Source organism: Coffea arabica, chromosome 4c (assembly GCF_036785885.1).
Source record: "Coffea arabica cultivar ET-39 chromosome 4c, Coffea Arabica ET-39 HiFi, whole genome shotgun sequence".
In the NCBI taxonomy this organism is placed as follows: Eukaryota; Viridiplantae; Streptophyta; class Magnoliopsida; order Gentianales; family Rubiaceae; genus Coffea; species Coffea arabica.
In genome coordinates this window covers 21,168,274-21,189,991 of record NC_092316.1, presented here as the reverse complement: position 1 = coordinate 21,189,991, position 21,718 = coordinate 21,168,274, and the positions used below count along the sequence as shown (strand labels likewise).

The window sequence follows — 21,718 nt, the reverse complement described above, 5'->3', positions numbered from 1 at the left end:
GTCCACCAAACACCCCTTTACCGGGCCCGCTCACCTCAAACGAACAAAATGGTAATACTCGAATATACCCGGAATCAAGGGTCTCAATACCCAAAATCCCCGAACAGACTACCGTGGTTCGTTATCTAATCGTCCAGTCCCTTGCCGGCCCGACTCGAATAACTTAGCCACAGGACTGAGCTCATAGGTCATAGAAATCCGAACAGATGCAGACACAGATAACAGATTCAAATTTTGCATAGTAAATTGGCATATGAACAGACAAGAGAACGAGTGTGATAAAGTACACTCTCGTCTCAAACAAATAAACAGATTGCAGAGCAGAAATCAAGTTAAACAGCAATGGAGGGGAGTGGTACACTCACAGGCTCGACTTCAAAAGTTTCACTTCAGATTGGCTTTAATCGCCAAGAAACCCTAAAAAAATCAAAATAAACCAATTGAAGGTTTCATATCCAAAATCGAGTAAACGGAATGCACAAATGAGGCTCGACTACACATCGTACGCCTTGCCAAAAAAAATATACTAATGCAAGGGTGCAAAAGCATGATTTTCTTGGAAACGAAAAGATAACATGAAGACCAGGCGCAAACAACCCAAAAGCCCTTCGCTCAAATCACAAGTAAATCCAACTAGCCTTCAAGTAAAATTTCGGCAGCACATCCCTTGTGTTTACCTATTTTCCAGCCATCATGGCTTCATTATTTCCTCAAATCAGTCCCAACATCTCACACAAAAGTCATCTCATTTCCAAAAGCCGTTCACTAGGCTCAAAGTAGTACAAGTACAAAAGTTAGCTAGGAAATGACCGGAATGAAAACAAGCCCTAAAACATGCAAACAAGTACAAGGAGACTCGATAACGAGTCATAAAACAATGCCAAATATGACCCCAATAGGGTTCCATAAGCATATACAATCATTAGAGAAAACCAGAAAATTCAGAAATGCAATTAGCTTTGGCCCTGAAAAACAGTTTTTGACTTCTTTTTACGGTAATGGCACCAAATGCCCTATGATTATCGGATGAAGGTGTAAGACCCACCATTTCAAAGCTAAACGACAGGGTAACAACATCACAGAAGGTCACTCAACCTAGTTTTGAGTGTAAACAGGTCAAAAATGTAAAATACTCCATCAAAACGTAAAACAGATTCACCAAAACGCATTCTAGCGGAAATATCATAACTCAGGCTCTACAAGTCCAAATTCAGAAATTCCAAAACCTGTTGAAAGCTAAGAAATAGGACTTAATTTCATCAGAAGGCCTCAACAACTCATTCGGAAGCAATCCAGACCAAAACAACCAATTACAGAAGCAAATCCCAATTTCGGGTAAAACCAGAACAGCAATAGTAATTTCGACTTATCTCATTCTACACTACTCCGATTGACCTGAAATTTTGTAGGCACCTTTAAAATGTCATTCCCTAAAACTTTCATGTTTTGAGCTAAGGCCAATTCGGCCTCTATCTAGGACCTAAAATTTCGGACAGAATGAAGAACCAAGGAACCCTAATTTTCCAGATTTCTTCCAAAACAGAAATTGATTGCAATTGTCCACTTTTTCCACCTCCTATAGTCATTAGAAACCATATCTAATCATCATACATGACCACATAATCATGTTCATATTGAAACAGAAAAATCCCCAAAAATAATAAAGGTTCACCAATTCAACCAAAAATCACATTATAATCCATAAAGTGGCACCTTATACCACCACTAAGCATCAATTAAGCATCATTAGAGGGAGGAGGGTGGTTCTTCATGACTTACCTTTAAAACAAGAGAGAGAGAGCTATGGGTCACCTTAACCTTCCAAATAACTTCACCAATCACCTCAAAATCACTAAGTGGAGGAGTTTTATGGAGCAATTGAAAGATTAATCAGTTGATTTGAGAGATTGAGCAAGATTGGAGACCAAAATTGTGGAGAGTTTTCTTTCCTTTTTACTTGAAGAAAGTTGGCCAAGAGAGGAGGAAATAAGAGGATATTTTGGCCAATTTTTGATATTTATTTGGTAAAGGTAAAGTTATGAATTGTGGTCAAATGGCAAGACTAAATCTTATGGTGACACTTGTCACCTTTTTAATGCAAGTCTATCACTTTGTTCCCTCTCACATCAATCCAAATATCTTCCTCTAATTATCTCTTAACACCCGATAAAATAATTCCAGTATCCAAAACTTAATCTAGTTGGCCGAAATTTTCCGAACTTTCCGCACTAGCAGGTCCCACATCCGATATACGCTCGTAATTTCTCAAAAACTAACCGATACTAGAAAAATCATTTAAAAGCTATATTTACCCATAAAATTTATTTGCACAATTTTCCGAATTTAGAAAAGGTGGAAAAACGTATAATTAAAAGAAATTAAAACCTAGAAATTAAGAAAATTACGGGCCCTCACACTCTCTCCCCCTTAAAGAAATTTCGTCCTCGAAATTTTCTTATCAGCGGAATCCATCAAATCGAAGGTACCCATCGGATCGTACCTTCTACGTCCTCAGACGAGTCAGGGACCTGATGATGCTCCAGGGAATATACTCGAGCTGGTGCCTTCGGTCCCGTCCCTTCTCCTTTCGTCTGTCCAGGGTTGCTCTTGGCTGATTGCTGAGAATTAGGCTTGGTTGGTGGCAGAGTCCCTCTCCGCTCGTGCAGGCGAGTTGGACAGTTAGCAATCCGATGTTCGGCGCTTCCACAGCGCAAACATTTTCCTTCTTTCTTCCAACAATTTGCCTCCGTGTGATTTGGCCCTCCGCAATTTTTACAGGGACCTCGAGTAGTAGTGGCCGATCCTCCCGGTGATACACCACTGGCCACCCTCGGTTGTCGTACTCCCCCGTCTCCTTTTCCACTCTTAGGGGTTGTACTCGTATCCGCTTGTTCTGAGCTGCTCCACGGAAAGCCCCTTTTCTTGGTTTGGAAGTTTCTCACTTGTAGCCTCGCATCTTCAATCCGTTGAGCTTTCTCCACAGCATCACTAAAAGTACTAAGTTGAGCTACCGCCAAATCCTTTTGAATCTCAACATTTAGTCCCTGAATAAAACGCCTTATCCGTCTTTGTTCGGTGACGATCAGTTCAGGCGCAAACTTAGACAACCGAGTGAATTGACTCTGATACTCGGCTACGGTCTGAGTTCCTTGGCGAAGCCGAATAAATTCATCTTCCTTCTTTTCTTGGATTAGAGGAGGGAAAAACTTGGCACTAAATTCTCTCATAAAGTTCGCCCACGTCCTCGGGATTTGTTCTCTTTCCCACTCCATTCGAATGACATTCCACCAGGAACGGGCGGCTCCCTCTAGTTGAAAGACAGCAAATGTCACCTGTCTCTCCTCAGTATAGTGTAAGGTAGCGAAAATATCGATCATCTTCTCTAGCCATTTCTCAGCCACGTCAGGATCAGGGCCTCCAAGAAATTTGGGTGGGGAGAACTTCTGAAATCTCTCAAGGGCTCTATCCTCGCCCTCTATGTGATTATCAGGATTCCCAGGGTTGTGGTTAGGGTTTTGACCTTGTTGGTGCACCACTTGGGCTAGCAAATCAGTCATTTGCTACATGTCAGCAGCTATTTGGACATTGGGGTCAACCCTAGGTTCAGGGTTTGGTCCAGATGAGGTTTTCCCAGTACCCCTTTCAGGCGTACGTTGCCTATTTCCACGCCCACGGCCCCGTCCACTACGAGTGCCTTCCATTGGTCTAATAAATCTAGGGTCGAAACGGGAATATAATATTAAACATAGGTAGGCAAAAGCAAGTAGCAAAAGGTACGTACAGATCAAAAGTATACCTATATAACATAACTATATCAAGCAAGCCACACAATAGCAGTCAATTAGATACAAATCCATGAAAGCAGCGGGGTTATCCAAAAGTATTATAGACACACTAGGTCACAAGTACAACAATCACTAACGAAAATCTTTTCTCTCTAGGGCTCTGTCCTTAATCTACGAAAACAACACCGTTTATATCTTAATCAAGAGTGATCATGCTTAACAATACCCGAATAGACCACGCGTAGTTCCATAGAATTACATTTCTAGTTCGCCCAAGTCCTTTTTAACCTAGGCTCACATCTCTTCCGTATCCGGGCACAAGAATCCCATCTAAGATAATTCACAACTCGAGCCGGCCGGTCCCAAGAGTAAATCATCCATATTAAAGATTCCTACCCGACATACATATCTAATTTCCTCAAATTTCATGAAAACAATTTTTACACTTATAACATGCCCGGTTCATAACTTATGCTCAAACGAGCACTTAGACATATTTACAAAATCAAGACCATAACACCACTGGCCCAAGCTCACTCCGCGCAGAGACCACGCGAAGTGGCTCTGATACCACCTGTGACAGCCCCACCTTACCCTGAGGCGAACCAAAGGGTTCGACGGACCGCCTACCCAGCTCTCGCCAGGACTAACGGAACAGATTAGAGCTATCTATAGCGATCCGGAACTTACAAACGAGCGTAAACAAGTCAAAATGGTAAAATAACCCAAAATAAAAAAAATGAAATCCGAAGTCGGCCATGAATAGTAACCGACCCGTCAGAACCCAACCGAAATAGCTAACAAACATTCACATCTGAACTTTAGCGTTTACCAATCAAAATGACATACAAAAGCTTTCAAAAGTTAATACATATACACGGTTTGCCAAATCAAAAGAGAAAACGCCCCAAAAGTACACTTAGGGTTTTAATACATGAGCTATACAAAAGATATGTTCAACTAGCTCAATTTGGCAGCCATTTGTCAAATCCAGACCAAAAAGGTTTATTTTCCTGTAAGGAAAACAAAAGGAACAGAAAGGGGTGAGCTTGCGCTCAATGAGGTACCAAACAGATAGCATTAAAATCATGGCATTTCACATTTAACAAATCAGATACACATGTCAGATGTAAAGCAAAGGAACCAATGATTCAAATCAGAAGGATACGGGTGGCTCTCAGGAGCCAAATTTCCAGCGCAGTACTTGATCCAAACCGGTTGACTCTCCGTCAACGTATATAGAACCAACGCGTCCGTAGACCCCTCTTAACACCGAATTCCGTCCACCAAACACCCCTTTACCGGGCCCGCTCACCTCAAACGAACAAAATGGTAATACTCGAGTATACCCGGAATCAAGGGTCTCAATACCCAAAATCCCCGAACAGACTATCGTGGTTCGTTACCTAATCGTCCAGGCCCTTGCCGGCCCGACTCGAATAACTTAGCCACAGGACTGAGCTCATAGGTCATAGAAATCCGAACAGATGCAGACACAGATAACAGATTCAAATTTTGCATAGTAAATTGGCATATCAACAGACAAGAGAACGAGTGTGATAAAGTACACCCTCGTCTCAAACAAATAAACAGATTGCAGAGCAGAAATCAAGTTAAACAGCAATGGAGGGGAGTGGTACACTCACAGGCTCAACTTCAAAAGTTTCACTTCAGATTGGCTTTAATCGCCAAGAAACCCTAAAATAATCAAAATAAACCAATTGAAGGTTTCATATCCAAAATCGAGTAAACGGAATGCACAAATGAGGCTCGACTACACATCGTACGCCTTGCCAAAAAAAAAATACTAATGCAAGGGTGCAAAAGCATGATTTTCTTGGAAACGAAAAGATAACATGAAGACCAGGCGCAAACAACCCAAAAGCTCTTCGCTCAAATCACAAGTAAATCCAACTAGCCTTCAAGTAAAATTTCGGCAGCATATCCCTTGTGTTTACCTATTTTCCAGCCATCATGGTTTCATTATTTTCTCAAATCAGTCCCAACATCTCACACAAAAGTCATCTCACTTCCAAAAGCCGTTCACTAGGCTCAAAGTAGTACAAGTACAAAAGTTAGCTAGGAAATGACCGGAATGAAAACAAGCCCTAAAACATGCAAACAAGTACAAGGAGACTCGATAACGAGTCATAAACCAATGCCAAATATGACCCCAATAGGGTTCCATAAGCATATACAATCATTAGAGAAAACCAGAAAATTCAGAAATGCAATTAGCTTTGGCCCTGAAAAACAGTTTTTGACTTCTTTTTGCGGTAATGGCGCCAAATGCCCTATGATTATCGGATGAAGGTGTAAGACCCACCATTTCGAAGCTAAAAGACAGGGTAACAACATCACAGAAGGTCACTCAACCCAGTTTTGAGTGGAAACAGGTCAAAAATGCAAAATACTTCATCAAAACGTAAAACCGATTCACCAAAACGCATTCTAGCGGAAATATCATAACTCAAGCTCTACAAGTCCAAATCCAGAAATTCTAAAACCTTTTGAAAGCTAAGAAATAGGGCTAAATTTCATCAGAAGGCCTCAACAACTCATTCGGAAGCAATCCAGACCAAAACAACCAATTACAGAAGCAAATCCCAATTTCGGGTAAAACCAGAACAGCAATTGTAATTTCGACTTATCTCATTCTACACTACTCCGATTGACCTGAAATTTTTTAGGCACCTTTGAAATGTCATTCCCTACAACTTTCATGTTTTGAGGTAAGGCGAATTCGGCCTCTATCTAGGATCTAAAATTTCGGACAGAATGAAGAACCAAGGAACCCTAATTTTCCAGATTTCTTCCAAAACAGAAATTGATTGCAATTGTCCACTTTTTCCACCTCCTATAGTCATTAGAAATCATATCCAATCATCATACATGACCACATAATCATGTTCATATTAAAACAGAAAAATCCCCAAAAATAATAAAGGTCACCAATTCAACCAAAAATCACATTATAATCCATAAAGTGGCACCTTATACCACCACTAAGCATCAATTAAGCATCATTAGAGGGAGGAGGGTGGTTCTTCATGACTTACCTTTAAAACAAGAGAGAGAGAGCTATGGGTCACCTTAACCTTCCAAATAACTTCACCAATCACCTCAAAATCACTAAGTGGAGGAGTTTTATGGAGCAATTGAAAGATTAATCGGTTGATTTGAGAGATTGAGCAAGATTGGAGACCAAAATTGTGGAGAGTTTTCTTTCCTTTTTACTTGAAGAAAGTTGGCCAAGAGAGGAGGAAATAAGAGGATATTTTGGCCAATTTTTTATATTTATTTGGTAAAGGTAAAGTTATGAATTGTGGTCAAATGGCAAGACTAAATCTTATGGTGACACTTGTCACCTTTTTAATGCAAGTCTATCACTTTGTTCCCTCTCACATCAATCCAAATAGCTTCCTCTAATTATCTCTTAACACCCGATAAAATAATTCCAGTATCCAAAACTTAATCTAGTTGGCCGAAATTTTCCGAACTTTCCGCACTAGCGGGTCCCACATCCGATATACGCTCGTAATTTCTCAAAAACTAACCGATACTAGAAAAATCATTTAAAAGCTATATTTACCCATAAAATTTATTTGCACAATTTTTCGAATAAAGAAAAGGTGGAAAAACGTATAATTAAAAGAAATTAAAACCTAGAAATTAAGAAAATTACGGGCCCTCACAAGGAGGGTATCTTGTGAATTGACAAAATTGCCCCTGCTGCCCTGTTTCTGTCAAAAATGATAATCAGCCTCTGTAAGTGGTAAGTTTGACCAGGAATATTACCGAATTGGTTGTCAATCTCTTCTTAAGAATTATAGCCTTGTATCTTAGCTTTCAAATGGCTTTGAAATTACCTGAATTGGAGTTGTGTGTGCTGAGATATGAGTGAATGAATCAGGACTGCTAGTTGAATTTCACAGTGAATTTCGAACTGGAAAATCTGGAGTTGTTTTGGTAAATTTGACCTAGTTAGGGTGAGAACTGGACTAAGTAGTCTTCATAAAAGTTATATCTCTCTGTCTTAGCTTCGAAATGGTATAGGTTGTACTTCAATCCAATAAGCGTAGTTTCAGTTATGTCCCATACGCTACGTAGCAGTGAATCTGCCTTTTTGGTTTCTTGGCTTAAAGCTCATTTCCGGTCATTTTCCTAACTAAATCTTGTACTTGAATGACTTTGAGCCTATTGAACGGCTGTTGTGATGAATTTATATTGTGTACAACTTTGGGATTGATTGAGAAAAATAATGAAGTCATAAATGGCTGAAAAATAGGCAAATACAAAGGGCATGCTGCCCAAATTTATACTCAATGATTAGATAACGATTTGAGAGCGAATACCATATGAACCATATAGGATATTTGCGTCTTCTTTTATCAAGGTATATAAGTTTGAATCTAGCTGAAACTTGTATACTTGGAAAAATGAAATTTACGGCTAATGGAAATATGTTTTCTTCATTTCTTCGACTCAAATGGATATTTCAAAGTTTTACGAGCGAGCATAGGTTTTTTAAATATTTTACTCATGTCCTTTGGTTTAAATGTACTCTTTTCACTTCCAAAATCATATTTATATTTTGTACGAGTAGTATTTGAATTGTTTTCGATTCACCTAACTTTTGCTGGAGGAACTGTAATATTTTCTCTTAATTAACCTTAGGGGTCATCAGTGATTGAGAGTATTACCCAGAAAGATATTCTGAACGTTATTTCACCATAATAGGTGAGTGTTCATTGTTTGTTATGTTTCCATGAACTATATGATTTGTTGTGGATATTTGATTAAATGATAAATGTTTGTTACAAATGAATTTTGCTAGGCAAGTGTGTACTTTATCGCACTCGACCTAAATGAAATGTGAAATTTTCAATGTTTAAGTGATTAAATGATAGTTGTGCATGAATGTAAGCCTCTTGACTGAATTGCGCCCTACCTTTCGTTACTGATCGACTCCAGCTAGAAGCGGACTCGGTCAGGCGATTTAGTGACCCAGGGTGAACGTTTGGTATACTCGAGTATTACCTTGTAGTCTGGTGGAGCCTGGCCAATGTCCAGGAGGGGGTGAAATGAAATGAATGAACGAATGTCAATGTAAATGAAGGGTTTTACTTATCAAAATGCATTTTTAAATGAATGGAGGAATAAGGGGAATGAAAGGAGAATGAATGAATGAATGACTGAATGGCTCCTTGTGAGCACGTATCCTTTTAATGAATGTTATTATTGCTTTATATTGTCATGTTTCTTGCATTACTTGCTATTTATGGTTAATGCATTGAACTTGTTGTTTGATTATGTATTCAGAACCTCACTGAACTTTTAACTCATCCCTTTAGTTTTGTTTTCCTTAACAGGGGAAGGTGAGTAAGGACGAGAGCTCGATTTAGACTAGCCTAGACTAGTTTCTGATTTTGTAATGGTTCTCGCCCTACCTTTTGGCATGGGCTGGATGTACGAAGAATTGAGAACCTTTATATATTCGTTGTTTATACTCCCTTTTGAGATAGCAATGTATATGAGTTTTGCTTTAAGTTTTGGATTATGGTTATACGAATTCTTGTGGTTTTATTTTGGAATTGATTGAGGTATGACTGAGTCCCCGCGAGAGCTGGGCTAGCGGTCCGCCGAACCCTTTGGTTCACCCTAGGGTAAGGTGGGGCTGTCACATATAAACGTGCCAGTCTCATTCGATTACACATCCGAGACATAAGGTGGTTTATTCCTAACATGGGATTCCCTATTCGGCATTCCCTCTAGGGTCTACGCATGATGCCAAGTTATTAAAGCAATTTAAATATGTAATTTGAAATGAAACATGGCCTAAGGTACCCTTTGTATGCTAGGGTGGGGCTAAAATGATGTGCACTTATTAACCTCTGAATGCAATACATTGGAATTTAAACGTGTAACAACCTACTTAAGAGGGTAGGTTTTAGAAGAGTATCATGCCAGAACTCTTCTTTCTAACATTTGTGAATGCAAAAGACAAGAAAACGAAAATGTTAATTCAACACATAACACGTTATGGCAATTAAATGATATAAAAAGCAAAAAGAAAAATAAGGAAATAAAGGTGGAATCCCTCCCCTCGTGCCTAGTGTTCCTAGTTGGGTAAGATTGACTCTATCTTCAGGTATTTCAAATAATATGGATGTATGAGATTTGTCTTACTAATGCATCTAGACTCGATAAGGCTTTAGGCTTCCAAGCCTTCAGACCAAAAAGCAAAGGGTCATCAATCCCAGGCCCTCTGGTCGGTGGCTTGAGTAATCCCTTAGGCATTGCTATGGGTGCAGAGCACACCATTCGCCGACCTAAGAAAATCGATCCTAATCCTACGGGAGATGTGGGGAATGCCCACGAAAAAGAAAAATAGGGTAAAAAGTAATGCATGCACGTATGAGGTGCTTTCTTTTGAGGGGAGGGATTATAATACCATCAAATGCGGGTGAAGGTTCTAGGGTAGCTACTCTCCTCCCCATGATGCAAGCGCGATATACAAACATAAGTGAATGAAAGAAAATAAACACATTATTCACATACATGGATATCGAGGCAATTGAACGTGTGAAATGCAAGAAACACTAAAAAGGAAAAAATGCAATCTAAAACCTCCAAATGTGATATGTAAGAAGGTTAGAAAACGAAAATGTTTGACTAAATCAAATGCTCGGACTCTCTAAGTCCCCAATGGAATCGCCAAACTGTCACGCCCCATTTTTAAAATGAAAAATCATGAGTTTATAAAATGAATTTTTGATTGATTTTGATTTGAAAAATGTGTTTTTGATTTGTTAGAAAATAAATAAAGCAAATGGGTCTAAATGGGACTTAAAAGTATGGCGATTTTTGGCCCAAAATATAGTTTAAAAAAGGGTTTTTTAATAAAGAATAGGAGTCACCACTTAGTATTGAGTTAAGGTGTACCAAGTTGTCGCGCCCCATTTTTTGATAAATAAATGAATGGTTTAAAAATGTATTTTTTGTAATTGGAAAATGAATTGTGATTTAAAAGAAAAAATGGGTCTAAATGGGGGGTTGAGAATGCGACGATTTGACCCAAAATTATAGTTTAAAAAGGGTTTGAAATAAAAATTGGAGTCGCCACTTGGTAATGAGTTAAGGTGTACCAAGTCACCAAAAAAAATGAATTTTTAAAGAAAAAATAGGAAAAAATAGTAAGAAACCCCTTTTAAACGACTCCTAGTCCACGTAAACCAAAGAAAAAGGTTCGGGAGTCACATTTGACAAAGGGGAAGGCAAGGATAAAATCCAAGGCACCCCTTTGACCTAGCCAAGGCTAGTTGCATGATTTAATCAAAGATTTTCTTGTTTTAACCAAAGAATTTATTACATGAATGCAAACCCTAGACCTAGGGGTATTGGGGGAAATTTCTCTTTCAAGGTTGAGTGGTGCCAATCACATTAATTGTGAAGCCCAATAACGATCCTTTGAAGAAGTCACGAATAATGCGAGTGGGATGCAAATGAATGGAATGCATGTATGCAATGTGAGGATATGAGTTTGAAAAAAGGTAATAAAAGACAATAAATATGTAAATGAAAATGTGCACGTGAGTGGGCAAGGTACTGTATGTGAAATGATAATATGAAGTGCATGTGTGCAAGTGATGATAAAAGTGTTCGTGTGCAAGTGAAGAAACATAAAGGTGCACGTGTGCAAAATGGGAGGAAAAATGAAAGTGTGATGAGGATATAAAATGGTAGAGTGGATTTAAAAATGCATGAGCCTAGGGAATTCATGCATATTGGGTACGGGGAGACCTAAATCGTGACTCAATTTGCCCTTTTATAGAGGGAATACAAGCGTGCTAAGGCTTAGAAAAAGCCACACTCGTCTATATCCCATATTTAAGGGGACTCTCAAGCAAATGAACCCTATAACTAACATGAAATGCAAAAATCCTAAAATGGAGGGAAAAGGGGTTCGAGGGGCATGCAAAATGATAAAACTAAAAAGAATGCATGACATGTAATGAACATGCAAACCTGTACTAACGAGGGGAAATCCCTAAGGGTCTAGCGTTGGACTAGCCCAGTCTATGAATTCCGACTAGCGTTGGACTAGCGGAAACGTATATTCATCCATCACATTCATTCAGTGCTATGGAAAGCGAGTAGACATGCCAAACACTCATAAACACATAGCACGTAACATTTAGCCTGCTCGACTAGATGCAAGGCCCTAACAAAGCAAATTAACACGCAGTAACTAAGCATGCAAGACACATAAGACAATTAAAACCCTAACTATTACATTTGCTAGCTAGGCACATGACTTCGATAGGTCTTCATGGAATGCTCCTCCAAGCCCTATCTATTACATTAGGGAGACTCTACTACAATCTAAAAGGGGGAAAAGGAATAAAATAATTAAATCCCTAACTATTACAAGCCAAGAGGTGTACACATACCCCATAAAGAATAACTTTAAATAAAAAGCAAAAGTAAATGACATAAATAAAAGAAATTAAAGAAAGGCAAGAGAAGCAAGTAGAAAGGCAAGAGAAGCAAGTAGACATGCAATTCTCACTTAGCACGTTCGAACACATAGGAGAAATGAAAATCAAGGAGATAGAGGTTACCTCCCTTGCAATTGGGTCCCAATGAATTGAAATTACTTATTTGCCCTCCAAAATAATAAACGAGTCAAGGCATCACTCTATTTAACAAATAATCATAAAAAATAAAATGGTAAACTTGAAATTGAATCAATTGAGTCATGTAAGCAACTCATATTCAAGAAGTCAAAAGAAGAAAGGACTTGATTGCACAAATTAACAAAGTTTGGAAGTCAAAATTAAAGAAAAATAAAGTTCAGGGACCTATTTGCCATTAATTTAGGGACCCAATTGACAGCATTGAAAGTTTGTAAGGCCCTAGTGAAATTAAAGAAAAGTACGGGGGCTGATATGCAAATTCGAATTCTGGTTTCTTAATGGATCAGATCATTGGGCCACTTTATTATTTGTTTGGGCCAAAGCCTTCCTAGCCCAACCGAAAGGTCCAAACCAAGTCTAATTTCATTTAATAAAGTCCACCAAAATAAACCCAACTAAACTTGCTAAACTCTGATTATGCATCAAACCCCAGCATTAATCTATCCAGAAAATCACATAAAATATGCAAACAGAGGATTAAGCTTAAGAGGACAAAATTAGTTTGGTTTTTCCAGATTTTGAGCCACAATGAAATTAGACAGAAATTGAGGGATTAAATTGCAATTCTTTTGGAAAACCCAAACAAACTTAAGAAGAACAGGTTTCTTTCTCATTTAGACAAAAGCTTCTGCAACTTAGCAATTCACAAACCCAACTCACAAACACAATCAAATCTAGCTTAATCTTGAACAAACAAAGCTACTACCTATACCTTTACTTTGCAACATGCAACCTCTAAATTTAAACCCAGAAGTCAGACAAAAGAGCATGCCAACATCAAAACCACATTCTGTAATTTTCCGGCTGCAAGCCGAAAATGGTGACCATGCACAGCAATGGAAATGAGTACATCGTGATCAGTCCACCCAACTCATATGAATTCCAAGTCCTCAACTTTATCATAACTCAAGCATAATTGTCTATCACTAGTAATCCCAACACAGAGTATCCAGGCAAGAAAACAAGAAGATGCAAAACATCGATTCATCAGAATTTTCTCAAAGGCAAAAAAAATGAACTTGCTAACTTATTCAATTTCTTCACACGCAAAAATGCAGACTAATTATCCTTTAATTAGAACACTTAGTTGGGCATTTCATCAAACAGGTTGTAGGCATCAAAATCCTACCAGATTTCTGCTCAAATTGAAGCATGACTAACCCAGAAATTTGTCAAAAACCAAGGAAATCAGTCCAAAACTTTATCAGCAACCCAAGAAAATTAAATCTAATCAATACATGTATGTTCGACAAATTCAGACAATTTAACAGGAAAAATTGCACTAAAGCAAAACCACGGGGAATCTGTATCAAAACTTGAAAAAGAAAACGGAAATCTTAAAGAACAAAGGCAGCTTACAGTGCTCTGCTTGGCAAACTTTCGCCGATAACGAAGACGGGGGTTCCAGCGGTGGTGGCAGCTCTGGTTCTTGGCGCTGCAATGGCTGACTTGGAACGAGAATCAACAGTTCATCAGTTGGAGGCTACTTCTTAGCAATCGCTGCAGAGGTTGCGACGGAGGAGGAGGTCGATGACGATGACGAGGAGGCGAGATTCGAGTTCAGCCGACTGTTTTTTCCCCTGTTTTTGACCGCAGTTGCGGCCCTCTCTGTTTTTCCTTGGCTCCCCTTGTTCCGCCGCTCCTGATTTTCTCTTTTCCACTTTCGTTTTTGTTTTTTTTCTATTTTTCCAGATCTTCCCTACTCTTGCTCTCTCTCGTCTGACCCCGAAGTTCACCCCCTCCAAAGGCCAGATTTGCCCGTTGCCTTTTTTTCCCTCTGTTTTTCCTTCGACCTTGACGAAGCCGCCTCTGTTTTTCTTGCCGTTCGCCGCATCCGCGGCTCTCTTTCTTTTTCGGCCCCCTTTTTTTTCTGTCGGTTTTCCCTTTTCCAAAACCTCAACCCCAGATTCTAGCTGTCAACCTCTCTCCCTATTTCTCTTCGTAGGTTTCTTTTCTTGTTTCAGATTTCGGCTGTCACTCCTAAAGCTCTCGGCTGTTCCCTTTCTCCCCCAGGTTTCTTTCAACTAAACCTCCCGGCCTTCTCCCTTTCAGCTGCCTTAGCCGCTGTTCCCATTTCCTTTTTCTTCCTGATTTTGTTTATTGAAGCCCTTCCAATTTTCCTTCACATCCGAGAGCTCTCTCAGTTCTCTCCTTCTCCTCTGCCGAACAAAAACCTTTTTCTCGAACCCCCGTCACTCTTTTTCTTTTCCATCATACGCTTCCCAATTTTCTAGCTTCCGGCACCCCTCCTCTTGATTGATTTTTTCTCAGCCGTCCTCAAGTCCCAACAACTTCACCCAGATCTCTCTCTCTCGGCCCTAAGCTTCCTTCCCTGTTTTTTCTCTGATTTCCTCAAGTTTTTTTTTTCGCTGAAGCCTTTCTCCTCTCTGTTCTTGTGCTGTTTTCTTTACCCATAAGCCCAACCGAAACCTTCTCTCCCTTTTTTCACTTTGTCGGCTATCCTTTTTCTCCTTTCCTTAGGCCTCCCACCAGGCTCTTTTCTTTCATTTTTTTCCTTCGTCCACCCCTCCTAGCCTCCCCTTGTTTGCGGCTCTTTCATCTTTTAAGGCACTCCAAAGAAAAACTAAACCTAAGATCAAAGGCTAAGATCTCATCCTCCCAAAAATAGGCTTATGTGCAAAAAATAAAATAAAATAAGATAAAGTAAAATCCTAACATCGAAACAAATTAAATTAAAAACTAAATGATTAAAGTTTAATTAAATGATAAAATGAAAAACAAAAATAAAAATAAAATGAAATTAATCAAAATAGAAATAATAGAAATAATAGTAAACAAAATTCCTTAAAAATTTGGTGTCTACAGTTTGCCCCTCTTTGTCTGAGTTTTGGAAAAACTTGAGACAAAGAAATAGACACCAAATACTTACCGGTGTTATTTGGCGGTGAAAATGTCTCGTACAAATGGACACTTTAGAAACGGGGACTGACTCCTTTATCAAACTGTGAAATGGGACTGACCCAGACAAGAAAATTAAACAGAAAATTTAAGCGGGACTGACTCGAATAGAAATTTAAAACGGGACTGACCCGAACAGGAATTTAAACGGGACTGACCCGAACAGAAATTTAAACGGGACTGACCCGAACAGAAATTTAAATGGGATAGACCCACGGGATAGACCCGGACAGAAATTTTAATGGGATAGACCCAGACAGAAATTTAAATGGGATAGACCCAAACAGAAATGTAAATGGGATAGACCCACGGGATAGACCAGGACAGAAATTTAAATGGGATAGACCCGGACAGAAATGTAAATGGGATAGACCCACGGGATAGACCCGAACAGAAATTTAAATGGGATAGACCCGGACAGAAATGTAAATAGGATAGACCCACGGGATAGACTCTGACAGAAATTTAAATGGGATAGACCCACGGGATAGACCCGGACAGAAATTTAAACGGGATAGATGTAAGAACCCGAAAATTTTGCTTACTTCATTTATTTTGCTGGCTCAAATAAGTATTTACTCACCCGATCTCTCCGATTATTATTTTCTAACATTTTTAGGTTTAATTAAATATATCCATAGCTTAGTTATATTTTTAAAGCGTTTCGTTTCGAAATTTAATTTTTGTAGGCTCGTTAAGTGAAAATAGTAAATACGCGACTGCAGTTAATAATCGATTCGAAAAATTACATATAACGAATAAGTGGTTAAATTAAAAGCCTAATTGAATCGTTATATAAAAATTGAGAATTTAGAAATATCCTGATTTACCTAAGATAACTGCAAGAATTTCGAGTGAGAGCTTGAAAATTTTATTCCTTAAATTAAAATTTCACACATGATCCACTTTCTTTTATTTATTAAAATACATGTTTAATTATTTCTTTACGTTAACAAATAAACTAGTAATACCTTGGAATTTGTATCACCTACCCCATTAAATATTAGTACTAGTTAGAATTATTGTTATGAAAATAAATAATAAAATAAACATGGAAAAACACTCGTTTTGAAGCATGTAGATGCCTAACATGTACAAAGATTAAATGTTGATTTTCCATGTTAGTTAGAAACCAATAGAAAACTATCTTTACCTTCTTAAACAATTTTTTTTATGCGATAAATAATATTATGGAGCAACAATATTAAACCACTTGGTTTTCTGTTAAGATAAATGAATATTAAGAATGTTAGAGTTATATATTAAGGTCACCCTTGATTTTATTAGTTTAATTAATAAAGCAAGAATGTTAAATGTTAATAGGAACCTTAGTATTAAGGTGCAATCGATAAATTTTAGACAAAATCGTTACAAGTACACCAAGTATACTTAGGACGTTAAATCTCGATAATTGAATTTTTTTTCGCGAGATTAGTACACTAGTAGGCTATCGAATTTTATTTGGAGTAAAATCTCGGAGTTAGTTTATGAATGAGAGTTTAAGTGGAAATTCGAATGATTTGTGAATAGACCAAATTGGCCCTCAACCATCTCGGATTTACCATGCAACCACCGAAGCTCCATTGGCCAACCTTTAGATCACCCAATCCCATTCTCTGCCGGATGTCATTTTCTTTGCTCCTCTCAACCACGCAACTTCTCCATTTCAGCAAACCATCCTCTCAAACACTCTATCTCTCCACAACCGCACCTCAACTCACAACAACAACCCACTCCATTCTTCACCTTGTGAATATCGAAGAGAGAAAAGAAAGGAAGTCATGCGATCAGAAAATTGGTGCTGTCCGAGAGAGTAAGCTTCCATCTTCAATTCTGCCGTAAGCTAGAGTGAAAGGAGAGAGACCGTGCGTGAGCTGCTGCTGCACTCTCCACCTTCACTTTAACCAGCTGCAATTCACCTCCACCAACCGTGACCCACTGCACCCAACCAAGAGCAGCTGCAACCATCCAGTCCGTGTGCGAGCCGAGAGAAAGGGAGAAAATTTGCAGCAGCTTGTCGTGTGAGTTGAGCCTCCAGCTGAGGTAATTTTCGGTCTCAGATTAGCTGATATTAGGTAGAGAATGCTGATTATAAGCATGCATGTGAAGTTAGGCTCGGATGATGAGTTTAAGAAGAAAAGAAAATCTGAATTGCGTCGGCAACGGGTTTTGCCGAGAACTAAAACAGAATTGCAGCGCTAATCTTGTTTCTTGTAGTAATCTCAGCTTATAAATATAATTAACTAACTAAGAACAAGATGTTTAAGCTTTACATGCAGCTCCTTGATTCGGTTAAGCAAGAAGAAATAAGAATAAAATGCAATCTGTCCGCATGCAAGTTCATCCGAAGGTAGCAAACGGAATTTCTGGAATTTTTTTGGATTAATGTTACTGTTGTCCGAATCTAATTTTTGAACAAGAAATGTTGATTAGCTAATTAAGTATTTGCATGTTAATTCTGAGCACCTAATACCATGAATTAACCGAAGGAAAAGTTGGGTTTATGACCAATTAGCTGCTGGAAATTTTTGTGAAAGCCAAGGGAGTGAAACTGAAATTTTGCAATTGTTCTGGAATTTTTCTTTGGTAAATGATGGTTGGAAAATTTTGATGGTGGGCTCTATGAACTCCCAATCTTGGGTTGTTGTTGATTTTGTGGTTAATGATAATTATAATGCTAGTTTAGTGTTTAAATAGATAGATTAATGATACCTAGCTAGTCTAGGCTCCAAGAGATGCATAGTTTAAAAATGTCCAGTTTTGCCCTGTGTTAATCGCACCTCTTTTTGTAGAATTTTGAGAGTTTCATGACTTGTATATTATGTTTATATGTTAAATATGTGGTGTACAAAGTTTCATTGAAAAATATTGAGTTTTGGTTGGTCAAATAAAATGATTTCGCAAAGCTAGTAAATCTGGAACTATTTCAGTAATACTTTGACCAGTTTTCGTATTTCGGCTATAAATTTGTGCTCCGATGTCGAAATTAAGTACCGTCAGCGGCATTTGAAACTAGACATCCCAGCCTTTCCAACGGTATAAAATGTATGTTCTGGTTCCATGTGTGTGAGCCGAATCAACCATTTAAAGTTGAATACTCTGTTTCTCTGTTTTACAAGAACGAAATGCTGAGGCTGCAACTTGTGGCTCGAATTCGAGCTAGTTGTATGCCGAATTTCAAAATGACTTCTTCTGTGAAAGTATAGCCCTACAAATTTATTTTCCAACGCCACCAACCATGCTCAATTCTGAGTTAATTTGAGTGATCTATGATCAAAATAGGAAACCTGCTCTGTCCTTGAAAACCCTGATTTTTAGACAGATTTGACGCAAGGCTCGGTGTAGACTTGCAAATTAAATCTCTTGGTGTTAATCACCACAAATGTTGTTCTGGGATGACCCTTAAACCTTTTCTATGTAAATGGACCATGGTTGAGGTAACCTTTGGGTTGAACGTTTTGAAAACGGCAAAACGAAGCTCACAAGGCAAATTGCCTTGGAAACTTTGAAACTTTGGTGAATTAGTTCACCAACTTTCCGTGCATATTTTTCTACAAAATTTGGTAGAGGGACAACCCTTATATGGTAGTATTATACTGCTAATTATGGTGTTATTCTGAGGCCGTTTCATGGGTCAAATAAATTACCAAAGTTCGAGACTTGATTTTGGAAAACCCTTGTTTAACAAGAAAATTTTAGTAACTTTGAGCTACCGTATCTTGGTGCTCAAAACTCCGTTCCTCATTCCGTTTTTTTTGTTATACTCTTGAATTACAACACTAATAGAGTTGCAAATTTCAAAAGCTATTTCCAAACAAGTGAATTTTTCCGAATTTTCAAAGTTGGCCAAAAACTAACTTAAATCTGCCTTATGAACCAAAACAGTAACTTTGAGCCCATTTTGACTATCTTCCATTTAGAATCATGAAAAAGTGTATTCTAGGAACTTTTAGCATTTTGAAGGAAGTTTCCAACGGTAGCAAGTTTTCCAATCTTTGACATGTAAAAGGTGAGCTACGATTTTTCAAAGTATTGCATCAAAACTGAAATTTTCCGTATTCCAAGGAAATGGAGTTTTTCAAGTACTCCTTATTCCTTCGATAATATTCAAATGTCTTATCCTTGAATTTCATGATGTAGACTTAATTTCTCTTGTACCTTGAAACCCCGCTTGAGAATTTAGATTTAGGATAATTAAGACTTGTTCACGAGATTTTTCCTAAATTTGTACTATGACACGATTTTCAACAATAGTAGGAATTGTAAATGATAGACTATTATTATTCGTTCAGGCGCACGCGAGGACCTTTAAGAGGATCCGACAGAGGACGCTTGAACTTCAAATTGAACCTATTGCCCTTGTTTGACTAGGTGAGTGTTCCATATAGGAATACGTAATTGAGTAAGTCTAGGACATGCTCATTTCATGATCGTTAAGTATTTACCATACTCGTGCCTATTTAAGAAATATATATATGCATTGCATATCGACATGAATTGGTTAAATGATTAACCCTATCAAATAATCTTGTAAACTCAATATGTGCTTAGCCTGCTTATTTTATGCTTATTCGGTTAAAGTGCTCTTGTAACTCGTTATGTGACAATTTGGAAAATGAGTTCCGATCCATCGAAGTGCGCAGTGTGTACTTTATCACACTAGCCGTTCGAGTGGTGAAGTGTGTGAAATATTTTCTAATGAATCTGTGAATCTAAATGTGGTTGCGTCGTTGGGTGACTCGTGAATCAACTACCATAACTAATGAATCTGTGAATCTAAATGTGGTTGCGTCGTTGGGGTGAATCTCCTCGACTCTTACGTGGTAAAAGTGCAAAACGGCCAATGGCGGCCTATTAAAATGACATATGTCTACCAATTAACCGTAATTACCACCGTTTACCGTTTACCGTTTACCGTTTACCGTTTATCGTTTATCGTTTACCGTGTTTACTTACCGTTTTCTAATATATGTGGTTACTGATTTCTTGATTATCATAAATTATATGCTCATATGAAGTTGTCCATCATTGTTAGGCGAGTGTGTACTTTACCTCTCTCGACCTATTCAAATGATGAATTTTACTTTTGTCGAATTACTTTGTTACCTGTGCATGTTGTAAGCTATGAGCTGAACTTGGGCCCCGCCTCGGTTACTGACCTACTCGAGCCAGGACTGGGCTCGGTTGGGTAGGTTGGAACCCTGGACAACCGTTTCGGTATACTCGAATATTACCACTGGAGGGATAAGGTGATGGCCAGTCAACCGTGGGGATCCAGGAGTTATAAGGTGCAGATGACCGACAAATTTTCACTGGAACACCGTATCCTTTTGTGGTTGCTTTGCTATTATAATGTTATTGCTCTCCTAGTTGGCATTCTCGGGTAAGACTCCTCATGAGCATTAACCTCTGAGATGAAGCAATCCTTGTAATGTTCTTCTAGTCGGACGAGCCACTATTTGTTTGACTGAAAATTTATGAAAATATGTTTATATGGCCATTCATTCCAAAAGTACTAGTTCTACATGTGTTTTCAAAGTAGCAATTATCCGTGTAATGATTATCACCTCATGGTAACATGCCATTGTGTAATCTCGAATCATGCATATGATATGCACAACTTACTTGACCTATTTGAACTGTTAGAGCGTCTTGGAACCTCACTGGGCTGTGTAGCTCATCCCACGTTGTGGTTTTCTTTTACAGGTTCTGACAACTGAGGAAGACTTGAGATCTACTTGTACTTTAAGCATGTAGTTTGAATTAAACAATGTAGCTTTTGTTTCGGGTTACCACTTGAAGCTGGAAAAGTGTAACCCTTGAATTTGTATGTGGCTTGTATGAAATTTGGTACTTGGCTTATAAGGATGTATTTGAATTATATGTTTTGTTTCTAGGGTTGTAATCGGGAAGGTATTTTAAGAATCGACGTTGGCTATCTTAAGGCACTGTTATCTCTGAAGTTAATGTGATTCTAGAAACCGGCCTATTTGGAGGGAAACGATGTTGTAATAGATTAGGTTATACTTCGGAAGGACTTTTGCTAGTTGCTTGTGTGAGTCCTGGCGAGAGCTGGGCAGACGGCCCGCCAACCCTCTGGTTCGCCTTAGGGGGAAGTGGGGTCGCCACAATAGACCCGGACAGAAATGTAAATGGGATAGACCCATGGGATAGACCCGGACAGAAATTTAAATGGGATAGACCCAGACAGAAATTTAATATGGGATAGACCCAGACAGAAATTTAAAATCATGGGACGCACGCTAGTGGGACTGACCTACGGCTAGCGGCGGGGTAAATGAAATGCTCACTAGT

The 21,718-nt window shown here is 38.6% G+C and overlaps 1 long non-coding RNA gene across 2 annotated transcripts; it reads left to right on the top strand.

Annotated features, from left to right (window-relative positions):
* Window positions 1–17,091: 17,091 nt before the first annotated feature.
* On the top strand, window positions 17,092–21,449 carry LOC140005326 (uncharacterized). 2 transcript variants are annotated; one of them, XR_011813144.1, is made up of 3 exons: window positions 17,092–17,446; window positions 19,696–19,774; window positions 21,110–21,449. It is a non-coding gene; the product is annotated as an uncharacterized lncRNA (long non-coding RNA). The 2 variants fall into 2 exon arrangements; XR_011813143.1 differs by lacking the exon at window positions 17,092–17,446 and having other exon boundaries at window positions 19,252–19,774.
* Window positions 21,450–21,718: the final 269 nt, after the last annotated feature.